Consider the following 19,667-nt stretch of genomic DNA (forward strand, 5'->3'; position numbering starts at 1 on the left):
GAACTTCAAATGCTGTTCAGAGCAAGGGGAGCTCTCAATTATAATGATTCCCTGGTTGTGTTTGACAAAAGAAATTCTGTCTGAGATACAAAGGACATATTTAAGGAAAATAAAGGAAGTTGCCAGTGAGGACATTTACTAAGTTTTATTACATTATTCAGTGCAGAGAAATTAAAAAGGGCTTTTAAAATTAAAGCTATGCAATTACCACAGGAATAGATGGGATGCTGTGAAAGACATTTCATAACCCATATCAGTGGGGTCTGTGGAAAAAACTATACTCAGGGTATCTATATAAGTACTTTTTTCTCTCATGTATACCCATTTTCACAAAGGCTAACAGTATCACAATAATACACTTTGATACACTATGGATTCATCGGAACTCCAGACATCCACCAAAGGTTCAGAAGGAAATGTAAGCAGATGGGAAGATGGAATCCTCCCCATTATTCCACTTCAGTGTTTCCCCTAGTGCCTCTACGTATACATACATATACATATACACACATACAAATGCATACATATATTTACATACTTATATATTTACATAGTGTGCTTGAATTATGGATTTTATTAAATAATCCTAATGTACCTCATTGGGGCAGTGCTTTTTATCACTTCTGCTTATTGGGTTGCAACACTTCTTATAAAGAGTAATCACTGTATTATTCATTTTAAATTTTTCCTGCGTTTCATTTTCCACAGGCACATATAATCATTGTATTTGTTACTCTGTTGAGAATTGCTATTGTAGTTAGTGAGATGAATAGAATACTCTCAATGATGATAGAAATGCAAAATTAAGTCCCAAAGTGCTTTTTTAAAAAAATGGTAGAACTTTATCTGATTCTTACCAAATGGGATAAAATAAAAAAAAGCCAGAGAGAGCACAAGGGTATTTTCAGGCTAAGAATAGTAGCTATAATATTGTTAATTGTATATGACACTATGAATATTTGCAAAATTATAACTTTTAAATATAGCAGAAGCATATACTTAATGTATTTTATCTTTGGGTTTATCACAAATTGCAACATTAATAGAAATTTTGGAAATAATACTGAAAAGGAAAAAAAAATAATACACCAATCTAAAGACTAATATACAATCATAGCTGCTATTTAACTCTATTGTTCTTTTTTTCATAGTTGTGGTTAAACAAAATGAACCAAGTTATACTCAGCTTTTTAACATAACATCATAAAATAAACTAAAATGGCATAATCTATTTCCAGGTTCCATTTCCAGTATTTTTCCTAAGGATTCATATTAACATAATAATAATTTGGACTTATAAGGCATTTTTAATATTCTCCTTTGTAACCCTGATATGTCCCTGTTATTGTCTTAAATTATTATACAGGCTTATTGAAATCCTACTCATCCTCCATGCCCTGCCTCACTTTCCACATTCTAATCATAGCCTTCTAAAATACCAACCAATAGGAAGTAATCTTTCCTTATTCTAAATAACAGGATTATTATGCTTTCCAAAAGGTACTGACTCTAATTTCTAAGCCTCTCAGCATAGCATCTTTGTCTAATTAAAAAAAATGTTTTACACATTGGATATTCTTAATATGTTTCTCCTTTTATTATTAGCTTATATAATGAAATTCAGAGTGCAAGATACAAACTGTATGTCTTCTATATATAAATGTATGTACACATTCGTACTCATAAAGGTATTTGTATACCACATCATACCTTAAATATAATATTTAAGAACAATGATCATCACAGGTTATGATTTATTTGAGAAAACTAAAATTTTCACCTAAAATATTTCCTCTGAAAGCACAAATACAATTTTAGAAGAATATGTTTTCTGACTTGTATTTTGTGATAACTTCCCACTACTGTTAGTGACATGTGGAACTAACACATCATTATTAATATTATTAGTCCCACCTAGACTTCTTATTAGGGTAGATAATTCTAACATCAGAGTTAAAATAACATGTGATGATTGTTTTTATACTTTATTGTTGTTTTTTATGCTTCTGAGAATGAGATTTTCTAACCAGAGCTTTTTTTTGGATTTCACATTATATTCTTTTATTCACCCTACATGAACTTTGTCAACTCATTATTTGCAGAAAATATTTAACCCTCCAAAAGCATTTTGTAATCATGAAATGGTAACATAATAGTCTTCAATAAATGTATGATAACTCTATTATTATTTTTTAAAATCTAAATATATAGATTTGTCCTTGTATCAGGTACAGGATTTTTAAAAAATAATTGCCTCATTGTTATGAATTATTTGTATGAAGAGTGGTTATAAGCAGAAAGAAAGAAGAACAAGAGTATGCGTTAGAGCAAATGCAACTCTTAATGTAATCCACATTCAGGGAATTTTGATAGCAAAACTAGACAAAATAATTGCATAAGGCATTCTTAAAATGCCTGCATCCTTATTCTGTGCTATTTTTTATAATAATAAAAAGAAAGGAAAAGTGAATAAACAAAGATAAAAATTCTCCTAGGAATAAAGATTATTGCTATGCTCCATAAGAACTGAGTGGATATTGCCAGTTTATAACTTTTTTAACATTAAGAGGAATAACTCTGGATTGAGGCTAAAATAATAACAAAAACTTTTCAGAAAAAATAGATGTTGTCAGGATTTTATAGCTAAAGGTGCAACATAAATCTTGGAGGGTCCATTGTGAACCAAAACAGTTATTGCAAGATTGTATTATTAGTTCATGCCTTAAAACAAAATTGAACCGGACAAAGCACTTTGAAATGACTTTGGAATGACAAAGCATCCTAATGTGAATAGAAGTCAAAATTTGACAGTAATTAGCATAACAAATATAATTTTTTATTATTTGCTATATTGCCCAGGTGACATAGTATTCATTAATGAAACTCAAAGGTTACAGGGACAATAGCCAGTAAACTAAAAGTACCTTCACCATGTGTTATTTATAACTACCACATACTAAATAATCAATCATTACTTAACAAATTATTAAGCTAGCTTTGGAAAGGATGACTCTTTTCATTATAGAATATGCTTAGCTTCGGTTGAATTACTAAATATTTTTATTTTTATATTTTCTTACTACTTTATTAATCTCAGCAGCAAATACAGAAAAAAAGTCAATTTTCTCTTTTTTTCTTTTATATCAAAATGACTTGTAGGGATGTTGGTTTATTAAACAATGTCAGTGGGTATCCTATATAATAAAAGCCTAATATGCAAATTGACCAAAATAGCAGAATGACTGATGGAATGACTGGTCACTATGATGTGCACTGACCACCAGGGGGCAGACATTCAATGCAGGAGCTTCCCCCAGCCTGAAATTCATGCATGGGTAGGGTTCCTAGGCCTGGCCAGTGATCAGGGCCAATTGACGGGGCAATCGGCAGAGCGACTGGGGGGCACCCCCTGTCACCCATCTTTGCTGGCCTGGGGCCTGTAGGCTGGGGGCAGCTCCTGAGTTGAGTATCTGCCCGCTAGTGGTCACTGCATGTCATAGCAATCAGTCATTCCTCCATTTGGTCAATTTGCATATTAAGCTTTTATCACATAGTACTAGAGGCCCAGTGCACGAAATTTGTGCATGGGGGGTTCCCCTCAGCCCAGCCTGTACCCTCTCCAATCCGGGACTCCCTGGGATTGGGCCTAACTCAGCAGTCAGTCATCCCTCTCACAATCCTAGACCACTGGCGCCTAATCGCTCATCTGCCTTCCTGCCAGGTTGCCCCTAACTGCCCCCCCTGCCAGCCTGACCGCCCCTCACTGCCTCTGCATGCCGGCCTGATCACCCCTAACTGATCCTCTGCTGGACTGGTCACCCCTAACTGCCCCCTGTTGCCGGCCAGGTAGCTCCCAACTGCCCCCTCCCTGCCAGCCTGGTCACCCCTTAATGTCCCCCCTCGCCAGCCTGGTCGCCTCTTACTGACCCCTCTGCTGGCCTGGTCATTCCCAACTGCCCCCCCCCTGCCCCCCCGCGCCAGACTGGTCGGCCCTCACAGCCCCTCCCACCCCCCCGCCGGCCTGTCACCCCATGCAGCCTTCTATTCAGTTGTTTGGTTGTCCCTCACTAACCCCCCTGCTGGCCTGGTCGACCCACACAGCCTGCTGTTCAGACATTTGGTCATCCCTCACTAACCCCCTGCTGGCCTGGTTGTAGGCAGCCACCTTGTGAGGGTGTGAGGGTTAATTTGCATATTACCTCTTTATTATATGCATAGGATGTTTCTTTTCTGTGACTATGTGAGTAAATTTGTATATATATATTTCCAAATGCCCTACTTGCTTTTATTTTACTTTAGATTAATGGTTCCTCAGTTGTAGTCTGGATATTTTTGCTAGACTGTTGACTTAAAAATCAACTTGGAATCCTGTTTAAAATTTAAATTACAAGCTCCATTATGCAAAAGTTTAGTAAATGTGAGGTTAGTACCATAAGTCAACATTTTCTTGCCAACTTTGTTAATAATTACTTTAGAACTCAATGTTTGACTATTAGAAAGTTGTCTTTAATTATACAATGAGCAGGATTTAAAAAAAAAGAGAATACTAAAGAGAATATTTCTTCATAATTTCAGAAAAGTTTCTATGCCAATCTGCTAACTAAACAATTGGTTTCTTTTGTTTTACTAATCTAGAATCCACATTTTTTATTTTGACAACTCTGTGGAATTTTCTAATTTACTTTTAAATGGAATGTTTTTATCTGAAATTATTATAAAGGTTTCTCTTTTAAGAAAAATGGACATAAAGTTCATAAACAGTCACAAAATTCAAAATATTGTCATATTATTTTATTTATAAAACAGTAGATCATGGAACTAAACAAGTGAAGTAAATTTACATTTTCCCCCATAAAAAACTGTTGACAAATACCAGTTTAGATGTCTTTTTATTTACATTCTTTTGATTCTTTTAATCCTGGAGAAATGCTTTAATAGCATAGAGTCTTGAAAAAATATCACCAGGAACTCACTCTAAAATTGTTGGTAGATTAGAATTCTGAATTCTGACAAAAACATATATTTTATAGTACTTGGCTTCATTATTATTTTAAAAAAATAGAAATAAGTCTATTTCTGTCTTTCTCAATGTAATTTCTATACTGTATGCTATTAAAGGATGCTGGACTAATTCTTAGATGGAATTCACTAAAGCAAAAAGACAGTAAGCCAGACAGGTTGGACAATATCTGTACATACATCACTCAGCTAGCCATTGAAATGAAAAATCCTCCTCATGGCAGGTGAACAGCCTGGAGGTGTTCAGTTTGTCAAAATGGATAAAGGATTTTATAGCATACTGGATTAATTTTTGCCAAGCAAGAGCAACAACAACAAAAAATCCCACACAGATTAAATATTTCAAATAAGGTCAGAGTACCATCTATGTTTTAAATATTTAAAGTATTACATATTCACATATTGTTTTTGTTCTTTTCTCAATAATATTTTATAAGGCATATTTAATAAGAGTTATCAAAGTTTCTACAAAACATTAGTTAACTTCAAAAAGGAATAGCCCACAGGAAAAGATAGCAGGCATCATGTGGCAAACAGGGTGACATATTAGTTTGTTGTGATACATCAAGTGCAAATATTGCTTAAAAAATACCCAGTTATGAGGCTACAGAGTCTATCATCCCCCATTCGTATTCTATTCCATAAAGGGAATTGTTCTCCAGGGGCATCTGCTGAACGCATGTACAAAAGAAATGGGGTTGGTTTTATTAATTTACTTTCTTCACAACTGAATAGCCATAGCTTTATTCTTCCATTCCCCTTGGCACTACTTTGTTCCTTTCTTTAATAACAGTAAATGTGAAAAATCAGGATTTGTTTTATTCAGCTTCATTTCACTGGGACCGCTGTAGGGAGATGAGATTTGAAAGTGTTCACCATAATGTATAGGATATCTGGATTCACTTTACTGATGATGCAGTATCACTGAAAATGACTCACTTTGGGATGTGCGGCTTTATTAGAGCATTAAGTCTTGAACTCCTGACTCCCTTTGAGTGGCACCAGCAATTGCTTAGAAAGAATTGCTGAGATCTGTAAGTGCTATTTCTTTTTTCAATGTTCTATTGTCAGGGCAAACAGAGCTTGTTGGCAAACATAGTTACAACTAAGAAAAGTAGAACATTTGGGATAAGCTTTCTATCATACATAAATGTGTGTTTTTCTCCTGAAAAGCTAATTCAGATGATGATAATAATCCCTAGACAGAACTTTTCTATCTGATGCACCATTTCTTCAATTTAAGAGCTGAAAGTAAAATGATTAACACATTGGTCAAGATATTTATTTATATGTCACTTATATATAATATGAGAGACTAACAATAAACAAGAAAATATGAAATATATATGTGTATACATATATAAATTTATATACCTATTTATAAAATATATTTATATATAATTTTAATTTTTTGAAGAAAAGAAAACAATAGCATAAGTGTTGAAACATGCTTTAACAATTTGAGCTTGCTACAGCAACAAAGTCTAACCTATTCTGGTGCTCTCCTCTATGAGACAAGCCGTTATATAGACTTAGACAGTGTTAAAAAAAAAAAGAAAAAAAAAGAAACATGCTTTATAATAAGTGATTAGTGCTTTATAAGAGAGATTTCTTGTGAAATAAAATTTAATTTGAGACTTGATGTTTAGAACAAGTCAGTTGTTCAGAATACAGGGAAAACAATTTACATAGAAGGTCATCATATGTAAAGACCCTTTTTGGAAACCTTTTGGTCCCTCCCCGCCCCCGTCAGGCTCCCATCGACTGATGGCAAATTGGGAACCAATTGGGAACCGGTGTGGGTGGCGGCAGGGGCACCCTGATTGCAGGCTAGGCCTAGGGACCGTACCAGCGCACCATTGCGCTGGGCCTCTAGTTATCTAATAAAACACTTTGCCAGGTATATTTTTATGTAAATATGTATAAACATGTTCTTATAGAATATAAAAATATGTATAATATTTTATATTTAGAATACATATTTATATTACTAGGAATATTTTTCTAGCAATGTTATTTTATTACATAAAATGTTTATAATTTTTAACGTAACATTTTTATTCAATTAAAACACATTAGTATGCCAAGGAAACAGAACTACAAAATAGAAAATGAGAAGGGGGGATAAGATAGGAAAATATCCACAATCATCCAGATATTTGAATGAACTGATAAGGATTTTAATACAACTGTGGTTAACATGTTACAGAAAATACATGAAAAGATGGACAATTTCACTGCAGAACTAGAATTCATTAACCAATTTTGATTCTAGAATACAAAATATAAAATCTAAAATTCAAGCTCACTTTGAGTTAAAAGTAGTTAAGACTATAAGACTACTACTTTCCTATGTTGTGTATCTAAATATTTTCTTTAACATCAAATGAACAAATCTTGACTTTTTTATGGATTTTTAACATTTTTCAAAATTAACTTTTACTCAAGTCAAGATTGGTTTATTATTATCATATATTAATAATGAATAAACTAAGGTCATCTAAATTTAAATGTTCTTATAAATGTCTAGAATTTGATTTATATGAGAATTAAGAGTCACAAAACTATTTTTTTTCAATAAATTACTTTCAGTGAAACTAAGAATCTTACCAATTTAATAAATAAATAATTTTTGTAAAACATTTTACTTTTATTTTATAACTACATGTGGCAATGTTATTTACTTGGAGTATAATTTTTGATATTCAGGAACACTATAGGAATCATTCTTCCCACAGGGATGATTCTGTAGTTCTATGGAATAGCTCTCTCTTTTCTTATAGAATCCTCAGTGGGGAAACTCATACCCAATTAACCAGTATAGGAGGTAAAAAAAAAAATCCTACTAGGTATAAGTTGAAGTATAGCAATTACTTTTACTTCTTATACTTTATAACACTCATTGTATTTTAAATTATATAAACAGTACTTTTCAGTGATGTCCAAGAATGCAACTTGTACTCTAAAAAACATTCTCTTTGAATAATAACCATTACTCTAAGTTTGTTAGCTATTGGTGTAAACAGAATATATTAATATAGAAACACAGATTTGGGGTTCTGACCTCCTTATTGTTCCCAAGGGTCTTAGATAAGAGTCACTTTCAATACGCTCTCACTGAGTGATGGACATTACCACCAGGCCAGCATGTGGTAGCTTATGGGTATTCATAGTTTCCTGCTAGGAGTCATAATCACTGCTGCTGCCGTGGTGTGATTTCTCAAGGAGGATGCTGCACTGTGCATGGGTACCACAGCAAAGGACCACTTGCTATTCAGCAAGCACCGCTTTCAAACTATCTTACTCCTTAGAACAACCAGAAAAACTAGGTACAATATAAAATCAACCTTTGTAAATGCCTTGAGAACTACCAAGGGGGATACGGAGTATTTGTGGCAACAAACTTCAATACTAGTATGGTAGAGGAAGGATGTTCAGAGAGGTGAGTGAAGGTTTGGGAATGGGTTTCTGCTGAGGAATTTGCTAAATTTACAAGTAGCACCTAAAAGGTCTGATCAGTTATTGGGGAGTATGACCTTGTATGAAAACAGTGCTAAAAACCTGGAGTGGTCAATCAATTAGGCTCCCTGTACTTGGACATCTAATAATCACTCTCATGCTATAGACCAAGGAATTGAAAGGATAGGATATATGGAACTAATATGTTAACTTTTTAAGAAACTGCTAAATTGGTTTGCAAAGTGACTATAATATTTTACATTTCTGTAACAGTGTATGAGAACTCTAGTCCTTTCATATCTCTGTCACCACTTCATATGGTCATCCTATATCATTTTAGCAGTAAAATGGTATCATTATAGATGATAGATGTTTAATGATATCATTAAATTATTTAATTGCTACTGATGCTAAGGATATTTTTATAAGCCTGTTTGCCATCCTTATACATCTTTATGCATTTGCATGTCCATATCTTTTGTATAGTTTTTAATTGGATTAGTTGTCTTCTTATTAAATTGTAAGTTTTTTATTGATTTTAGAGAGAGAGGAAGGGAGAAGGATAGAGAGATAGAAACATCAGTGAGAGAGAAACATCTATCAGCTACCTCCTGCACAACCCCTACTGGGGATTGAGCCCACAACCTGGGGCATGTGCCCTTACTGGGAATCGAACCAGTGACCTCTTGGTTCATGGATCCATGCTCAACCACTGAGCAACACCAGCTGGGCATAAAAGTTGTTTTATATGTACCTGCATATAAGGTTTTTGTTGTTATTTTTTTAAATCAGATTTTTAATATCAAATATTTTGCAGCCAGGAGATTAGCTATTAATTTTCTATAATGACTCTCAAAAAGCAAACTTTTCCTTTAATTTTGAAGAAGCCTGATTAGTCTTTTCCACCCTTGTTTTTACCATTGTATCCAAGAAATCTTTGTTTATCCCAAGGAAATAAAGATTTCCCATTTTGTTTTCTTCTAGAAATTTTATAGATATAGCTCTTCCATGAACTCAATACCTATTATTAGTTAAATGTTTGTATTTATATAGTAAGAATCTAAGTTTATTTATTTCTGTGTAGATATCCAAATCTAGTACCAAGTGTTACAAGACTATCCTTTCCCATTGAATTTCCCTGACACCTTTGTTAAAAATCAATTAATCATATATGTGGACCTATTTTCACATCCTTTGCTACTGCTTTATTTATCTGTTACAATATCAATGCCATACTACTCAGTTGCTGTAGCTTTATAATAATTATTGAAATCAGAGTATGCATAATCCATGGACATAGACAATAGGGTGGTGAAGGCCTTGGGTAGGGGGTAGGAGCAGGCTAGAAGAGTTCAATGGGGGAAAAAATGGGGACATATGTAATGCTTTTAACAATGCAGATTTTTTTAAAAGAAGAAGAAAAAAAGAAATCAGAGAGGTTAAGCCCAGCAACTTTATTCTTTATCAAAGTCATTCTAGCTATTGTGAGTTCTTTGAATTTTTACATGAATTTTAAGATTGCCTTATTTATTTTTTAAAAAATGACTGCTGGAATTTTGAGAGAGATTATATTAAATTGGTAGTTCATATTGTGTATAATTAGCATATAAACAATAGTGAATCTCCCATTTATGAATATACCATTGTCTTAATTTATTTGTACCTTCTTTAATTTTTTTCAGAATTTTTTTTATATTTCAGTTTAAATGCTTGCACTTGTTTTATTAAATTTATATGCTTTTGTATGTTATTTTTCTTGATATTATTATGATAGACTGTCTTTATAATTTTATTGCTAGACTGTTGTTTTTTTTGTTTGTTTTTTTGCTAGTGTACATGTTATATAAATTGGTCAAAAATATTTCTGTATATTGGCCCCTATGTTGTTTGCACCAGGGTGGGACTGTTAGCTCAAAAGCTGCTGCCACCAAACTAAAAATTTTACACATCCAACTGTCTTAAATATAGCCCAATAAATGTATTTTTAGCCATATGGAGCGTGTCTATTTTGTATACTCTCCAAAACTGCACCCTAAAGATATTATCCATCAATAAGACCAACACTGAGACTATAAAGATCTTAGGTTGCTGCTGCCCTTTAGTGCTCTCTGACAAAGGGATTCCCGACTGCACTACTTGAGTGACATCCTCCTAGATATATAAGCCCCTTCTCTGACTTTCTTTTCCCCTAGGAGTCCCCTGGTCCCCCTCCCCTCTGGATGTTGGCCCCATACCACTAGCTGTGGAAAGTGTCTGTAAGGGAGCTCATCTGATATGGAACGTGTCTAAATAAAACACACCTTGTGTGCAACTGTTACATTGATTCATGACTTCTTCATTGATCAGGTCCCAAAACCTTGAAGTCAATGAATACAGAAATATCAATTGATCTTATACCCTGTGACCTTACTAAACTTCTCAATGTGTTCAAGTAATTTGTGTGTGTGTGTGTGTGTGTGTGTGCATGTGTAGTATGTATGCATCCTTTATGATTTTCTACATGAAGGCTCATGCTATCTGTTTTTTGAGATAATTTTACTTTTTTACTTTCTAATCTGTATGAGTTCAATTTCTTTTTTTTTTTTTTAACCTTACTTAACTGGCTATAACCCCCAGTACAGTTTTGATGGTTGAGTTTTTTTCTTTTATTGTTTATCCTGTGGAACTCTACCCTCCATGGTCATTGATGCCAAAAAGTGATAAAGTATGAGAGCAAGGAAGATTATGTGTGCCATTTGGACTACCTGCTATTAGAGATTACTAATGCCATCGTGTCTTGTTTCAGTGGCATGGGATATTTAAAATTTATACACATACAAATTACGCCACATAAATAAAGCAAGTCCTACCATTAAATTCATCAGAACAGTGATAGCAAAGTATGATTGGAAAATCCCAATGGATTTGAAATTAACCAACACATTTTTAAAAGCTTTGGTCACCTATAAAATAGCACTGGAAAATACAAGTCAAGAAGTAAAAGCTAAACAACCTGTTCACAATAAATTGCAGGGATTTCAGCAGACCTTGTAAAAAGATTCCCTAATGACCAAAGGAAATCCTGGTTCTTATAACATAAAAAGAAAACAAAACATTTTAAATGAAAATATAAGATCATGTTTTTAAAATATACTACTGCACACTGCAGATGGTTTTAATGCAATTTGTAATACCTGCATTATCACAGACCTTGTACTGCTATTTTGACATCACGCACATTTCAAGATTGTCTCTATATAGTTAACTATGTAGAAATATCATGCAGTTGATATCTTTCTTTGATGTTTTGGTTATTCCCAGGCCAAATATGATATCTAAGATAAATTTTAATTTTTAATGTTTTAAATTAAATTTTATTGGGTGACATTGATCAACATGCACATATAGGTTTCATGTGTGAATTTCTAAGTTAAAAATCTGTATATAACCTTTTTGCCTACCACCCTAAGTCAAATCTTCTCCTGTCACCTCATATTAGGACTCTCTTCTCCCTTTACCCCCCTCCCTCTGGCAACCACCACACTGCTGTTTGTGTCCATAAGTTTGTTTTATATCCCACATATGAGTGAAATCATATGGTTCTTAGCTTTTTCACTTAGCATAATATTCTCAAGGTCCATCCATGTTGTTGTAAATGACTCTATTTCACCCTTTCTTATGGCTGAGTAGTATTCCACTGTGTATATGTATCACATCTTCTATATCCAGTCCTCTAGCGCAGGGCACTTTGGTTGTTTCCATGTTTTGGCCACTGTGATCCCATTGATCTCCTCAACCCCTCTCCAATTATCAACATAGTTAGAATCAAGACATTTTTTTCATCCTACTGTGATTTTTATCCCTAAATCTAATCAATGAACATCTATAACCAATCCATAATATTGCATACTGTGTCATGCATTAGAGTTCTTGCTCTTAAATTATTACAATCTGGTATTTTTAATAGCTTTATTAGGGCTAAATCTATGTACAATAAACTGTACACTTTTTAAACTATGCAGTCTAATAAGGTTTGAAATTGAGGTAGTTTTAATTCATAAACCTAAAGGCTTCTTTGTGTCTCCTTAATTCTTCTATCCCTACCTTAAGTCACACCCTCCCTAAAGAACTACAGATTTACTTTCTGGTATTAGAGAGTCAACTGCATTTTATAGAATTTTATATAAATGGAATTATATACCCTTCAGTCTTTCATGTTTGGCTTCTTTCATTCAGCATACTTTATTAACATTTAATCATATTGTTGCATGTATCAACAGTTGATTCCTTTTTGTTAGGGGATAACATTACATTATATGGTTGTAGAACTATGATTGACTGATAAAGTTACCTGTAAATGGGTATTTGTCTTGTTTCCTGTTTATTTTAATTTATTTTGCTATTACGTTTGTAAAGACGTTTTGAACATCTATGTTTTGTTTTGTTTTTTTCCTCAAAATATATTGTCATTTATTTTGGGAAATTTCCCAGAAGTGGAATCACTGGATTTCATGGTAGATTAATGTTTAACATTTTAAGAGACTGACAAACTGTATTCTGATAGTTATATGTCATTCCACCTTCCCACTAACAGTGTATGAAATTTCCATTTGATCCTATACCCACCAACACTTAGTATGATCAGTGTATTTAATTTTTAGCTATACTAATAGAGCTGCAGTGATATCTTGTGGTTTTATTTTTTCATGACAATAACATCTTAATTTACCGGGCATATAATATGCACTATTTTCCCCTACTCTATAATTTATTTTAATTATCTTTTTTTTTTTTTTTTTTTTTTTTTTTTTTTTTTTAAATATATATTTTATTGATTTTTTACAGAGAGGAAGGGAGAGAGAGAGAGAGTTAGAAACATCGATGAGAGAGAAACATCGATCAGCTGCCTCCTGCACACCTCCCACTGGGGATGTGCCTGCAACCAAGGTACATGCCCTTGACCGGAATCGAACCTGGGACCTTTCAGTCCGCAGGCCGACGCTCTATCCACTGAGCCAAACCGGTTTCGGCTATTTTAATTATCTTAACAGCCACTTTTGAAAACCAAGTTGTTTTTATTTTGCTGGCATTTATCATTTTTTTATTATTCATAATTTTTATGTTATATTTGAGAAACATTTTCCTGACCCAACATTACGAAAAATAATTTTGTATATTTTTTTCTGGAAATTCTGTAGTTTTAGGTCTTATATTTTTACATTAATAATTTTTATTAAAGTTATTAGTTAAATTTTGTCTATGGTTTAAGGCATGGAGCAAATACCACTTTCTTATATGTATATCTATGGTGAAAACACAATACTTTCTTAATGGAATTGCCTTTGTACTTTTGGTAATTAGTTACTTAAATTTGTGTGGTTTATTTATGAATTCTCTATTCTTTTATATTGATCTCGAATACAAGTTTATGCTTACTAGTATATCTTACTGTCTTATACTCTATGTAAAATAATTTGCTCTCACCCTGAATCACTCTTTGTAACATTATTCATCTGATTTTGTCCATAAATATTGGTCTCAGAAATTACCTCATTACTTTTGCTTCTATACTGATTATCTTTCCATCTCCCCAACATACACCAAAGTATAATCTCCACAAAAGAAGAAACTTTGGTTTTCACTGCTATATATCCATTATCTAGAACATGACCCATTACATGGCAGGTGCATAATTTTGCAGAGAAGAGGGTGGGATGATATATTTAAGGAACTAAAAGAAAACAGACTGCTAGCAAATAATACCTTACCTGGTAAAAATGTCCCTTAAAAATAAAAGAGCATTAAAGACACTTCAAGATGTACTGAGGAAGTTTGTCACTGCTAGACCTGCCTTACAATAAGTGTTAAGGGAGATCGTCAGGTAGAAGTGCAAAGATGTTAAACAATAACATGAAAGTATATAAAGGATAAATCTCACTACTAAAGGTAAATATAAAGACAAATGTAGAATGTTGTAACACTGGAATGGTAGCACATAAAAGAGGAAAGCAGTAGAAATAATTGTAACTAGAAATTTGTTGGTGGAAAGATAAAAAATCTGACAGCAATTACATAAAGTGTATGCATGGGGGGCAAAATGAAGTGTCAATTTCTGTATGCAATTGAAGTTATCAGTTTTAAAAAATACTTCTATAGCTTTAAAGCATCCAATGTGAACCCCATGTTAACCACACAGACAAAAACAAATACAGTAGACATACAAAAGATAAGGAGAAAAGAGTCAACACACATCACTCGGAAAAAAATCATTAATCCATAAAGAAAAACAACAGGAGAACTACAAAACAGAAGAAAAACAATTAAGTTGCAGTGGTAAGTCCTTACCTATCAATAATTGCTGTAAATATGAGTGGACTAAATTTCCCACATGAGATATAGAATGGCTGAATGGGGGCGGGGGGAGAGAAAGAACAATGCTGTTCTGTATTCTTGAAATCTGTTAAGAGTAATACATTTTAATTGTTCTCACCGCAGACACACTCAAATGGTAACTATTGAAGTGATGAGTGTTTGGTTAACTTGATTATGGTGGCCATTTTGCAATGTATACATATATCAAAACATCATGTTGTGCTCCATAAACATTTATAATTTTTATCTGTTAATTATATCTCAGTACAGAAAAAAAGGTTTCGGGACATTTTAATGGAACATATATCAATCATTCTAATGGTTTTCCGCAGGTAGTTTATTGTGCTGAGCCAGCTCAGCCAAGGGTTCAAAAGCCTGAGTGAGGGAGGCGAAAGGATGAAGAAATGACAGACAGAGAGAATAAGCTGGGTAAGGTGGATCTTCCTGTGCCTGCCTGAGGCCACAGAGAGATCCACAGGCAAGCTGAGCCTTTATTTTATAGCCAGAGGTCAACAAGGTAGTGGTCACCATAGTTACAGTGTTCTTGTGAGTTTCACTTGTTTTGGCAGCACTTGCTGCACCTCCCTCAGCCCATTAGCTACCCAGATAAGATCTAGGGGGCTTCATAAGGTCAAGCTTAATTAAGCTAAGAGGACTGTGCCCTCTAAGCTGGGACTTGTTTGTGACTTTGTCAACAGGTCAGTCCGAGGCTTAACCCTATAGCCAAGCCCTACAGTTTATAATGACTAGTTTCCTTGTTTTATTTTCAAGGTTGGCTAAATCTTGGATTTCTATTAATAAAAGCTAATGACAGTTATTTATTTTTTTTAAAATATATTTTATTGATTTCTTACAGAGAGGAAGGGAGAGGGATAGAGAGTCAGAAACATCGATGAGAGAGAAACATCGACCAGCTGCCTCCTGCACATCTCCCACTGGGGATGTGTCCGCAACCCAGGTACATGCCCTTGACCGGAATCGAACCTGGGACCTTTCAGTCCGCAGGCCGACACTCTATCCACTGAGCCAAACTGGTTTCGGCTAATGACAGTTATTGAATAACAGATATTTTCTTATTTAATTACTAGGTACTATGGTTGCCTTTTAGAGATTAATTGCTAGTGACATAGAGAACATAAGGGAAGTTGCCCAACATCATGTAGTTTATAAGAGGCAAATCAGTGATTAAAAAACTCAGTCAGCTTGCACCAGAACACATATTTGAAAATACTATTCTAATGTCACCCTAAAAGGAAAGTATCACATTGAGCTATGCAGCATCCTGGGAGTCACAAGGATGTACTCTCTGTTAGTGGACATACTATCTGACTTCTGAGGGGACCTTTAGCTGAAAAAGGGGGCCAGGTTAATAAATTGGGCTTTATTGTTACTTGACCTATGTGATATCAGCCATGCTGGAGCTGGCAGAAGAGTGCAAGCTGTAGAACCAAACTACCTCAGTTTGAAGCTCAGACTCTGTTATTTCCTACTTATTTCACTTTGATCAAGTTGCTGAATCTCTCTGAGACCCGTTTTCTGGAACAATAGAAGTGCTAACCTGAAGCCTCATGGGATTGCACTATGCATTTAATTTACAAAGCCAATACAGTTAAAACACTGCCTGGAAGCTGGTAATCACTCAATGCACAAAGGCCATTTGTAGTTTATACTCTAGGCTGAAGTATCATCCTGATATCTTATCTTTAAAGCAAGTATTTCTCAGTCTTCGTAGATTCTTTTTAGAAACTGGCCCAGGTCTCATCTTAGACTGTATGCCTTTACTGCACATTTTTTTCTTTTTAACTATGAGAACATTCAACTTGGTTTTGGAGGTTCTTTCTCTTAATGGCTTTGATTATATAGTGATCCCCTCCTCTCACTGTGTCTGATTCAGCCTCATACATATATGCATGTAGGTCCTAATTCCTCAATCCTCACGACATCACTGTAACCTGCATCTCACAGCACTCTTTCCCCTCCCTGGTTTTCTTTTTCCTTATATTGATCATCACTTTATTTTATAAATAAGTAATTTTTTTTATTTGACTTATGCAAATGGAATATAAGCCACATGAGGTAAACACTAAATTAAAAGGAGTAATGAACAGGGAAAAGAACAGGACCATCTTTTAGTAGAATTCAATGTTTACTGATTATTTCTCATGTTCCCCCCATTCTTGCTTGCAAACATCCCTTCGTTGTTTTTATTGTAAGGGACTACACTCCCTTAGGTTTATTATACTTTCACAGGACAACAGAACAGAAAAGAATGACAACCAGTTAATATTGTTAATCTGAGGTTTTATATTTATGTATGTTCTCTGTAAGTGTTTTCAAATGTTAATCTATGTTTTTCTCTTTAATATAAGCAGGTTTTTAAGCACTTAATCAGCAGCACGAAATGCTACTGTAGAAATATCTTCAGACATGTTGTGGAAGAATGCAACGGTAAAGAGTATGCATACAGTAGTCATCAAGCTTAGTCCTGGAAATATTTCATCCTCAGCAATGTCCCTTTATATACCATTTTGTTCTACTTAAATGTTGTAGGGGATATTAATACTATCATTGATGCATTAGAAATGAAGGAACTAAGGCTTAGAAAAGTTGAATAACATCCAAATTTAGATGATAAAAAATAGAAGTCATAAAATTTCTAGATTTTTTTTGTTTCCTTATGAAAATCTGTTCACTGAACTTTACTGCATGCATATAGCATTATGATGACTGTAGAAGACATATTATGCCATTTCTCTGAATTTGAAAATCTAGTGTCAGCGAAGCATCCAGCCATGTTATAGCAAGCAAACTAAACTCAAAAATATAAAGTGCTGAAGTCAATCATTTTGACAATTAATTTCAGAGAAATAAAGACTGGAAAACCTATGTTGAAAAAGTAAGATTTGAAGGATTTTTGTTTGTTTTCTTCTCTTTTCAAGGATGGCAAACAAAAACTAAGTATTTAAATAGATAAAATTTAGCATAAGGCATTTGATGCAAACAGAATAAAGACAACCTTGTTTTGTTGTATCTGATCTATTCACTTCATGGCTACTGCATTTTTTACAAAGTGAAGGCAAGACCCTCCAACAGAAAAAAAATCCCAATTCACTTTATCGCAGCACTTGCTTTATTGTGGTGGTCTAGAACTGAACTTGCCCTACTTTCAAGCTATGCCTGTATGAGAAACCACATAAGGGACTGTTGGACAACCCAGAGATTACCAACAGCATGAACTGCTCATCATCCCAAAACTATAGTAATGGAGTCAGAGGTTTTCTTGGAGTGCAGGGCCTGGGGTTATGTGAATTTTTTGCATTGGAGGGTGTTGGATACACAGAGGAAATGCAACAACATCTGCCTAAGGCCGAGAAAGGAGAGAAAAATGCATTCCCTCACACTTATTTATTTATTTATTTATTTATTTATTTATTTATTTTTGGTCTGCGTTTCCCATTGGCCTAATGCAGCCTGAGTAACTTGACAGACGAGCCTGCGAAACTGAGACTATAGAGGCAGGCTTGGTGACAAAGCCCAGCTAGCAAGGAATTGTGAGGATAAAGAGGCCCACAGGAGATAAGAGGAAAGACTTAATCATACACTCAGAGAACAGACTGACAACTGTGGGGAGCTGGGTGGAGTAGTGGGGGGGGTGCTGAGTGAAATAGGTGAAGGGATTAAACAAAAAACAGAAATTTGTAGACATAGGCATCAGTATGGAGATTATAGGTAAAAGAGGGTATAGATGGTGACAGAAGGAGACTAGTCTATGGCTGGTGAACACACAATACAGGATACAAATGATGTATTATAGAATTGTACACTTGAAATCTATTTAATCAATCAGTGCAACCTCAATAAATTTAATAAAAATATATTAAAAGGAGACTAAAGACTTAGTTGTAAATATGAATACTGGAGATCCTCATAGGCAGCTAAAGCCTGAAGCAGAGCTTTTATATTGCATGTCATAGGGGGGAAGTTGGAGTTAATCTCCTAGGCAACATGAAGCAAAACGGAAATAGAGGAAGAAAGGAAGGGAGAAAGGAAAGGATAAAGGGAACTGATGGTCATTGGAGGAAGGACCAATTAAGAATCTGTTATTAAATTATGAAGGCTTGGAACTATATTGATGGTGGCAGTGAAGATAACATGGAAGATGTGAAAACTATCTTATAGGCAAAATCAAGGGCATGTGGTTAATATTGTTCATAGTGCATACATTACCAGATAATTGTACAGTTTCAATCCTGAGGGATACATATCTTGCTTTGTTAATGGATAAAACAAATGGCTAGACATATCCTTTGCTTAAATGTGTTCAGAATATGGCTATCATATAGTAATAAATGAGATCATGACACCAGAAAAAGAACAACAGAGTAAACCTAAAGAAAGTGTATGAAAAGAAATAAAAAAGATAAAAGCAAAAACTAATGAAATAGAAAAAAATAGCAAAAGTCAATAAATCAAAAGCTTTTTCAGAGGGGAAGGGGAAAACTAATAAAATATATAAATACAAATAAATAAGGAAGAAGTAATTATAACAAAATATGGTAAGTGCTAAAAGAGATACACAAATAACGTGCTATGAAAAAACTCCCAACGACAGAGACATGCTTTCTAAAAGCATGTCTTTTGCGAAGCCTTCTCCTGCTTCCCTCTATCGTTCTAAACTGTGAACTTGGGAGGGAAGAGGAGGAGTTTCCTAGGGCACAGAGCCAGGTGTGTGTGTGTGTGTGTGTGTGTGTGTGTGTACAACACATGCACATGTTCCAAGCAGAGACTCTTGCTTTAGTCCCCATTGTACGACCTTCCTAACACAGTGTCTCAAATCA

The 19,667-nt window shown here is 34.3% G+C and overlaps 1 non-coding gene across 1 annotated transcript; it reads left to right on the forward strand.

Annotated features, from left to right (window-relative positions):
* Positions 1 to 6,437: 6,437 nt before the first annotated feature.
* On the forward strand, positions 6,438 to 6,560 carry LOC139007875 (small nucleolar RNA SNORA28). Its single transcript, XR_011471012.1, has one exon. It is a non-coding gene; the product is annotated as a small nucleolar RNA SNORA28 (small nucleolar RNA).
* The last annotated feature ends 13,107 nt before the right edge of the window (positions 6,561 to 19,667 follow it).

Source organism: Myotis yumanensis, unplaced genomic scaffold (assembly GCF_028538775.1).
Source record: "Myotis yumanensis isolate MYYU_CA2020_CCGP unplaced genomic scaffold, mMyoYum1.0.hap1 SCAF_3, whole genome shotgun sequence".
NCBI lineage: Eukaryota > Metazoa > Chordata > Mammalia > Chiroptera > Vespertilionidae > Myotis > Myotis yumanensis.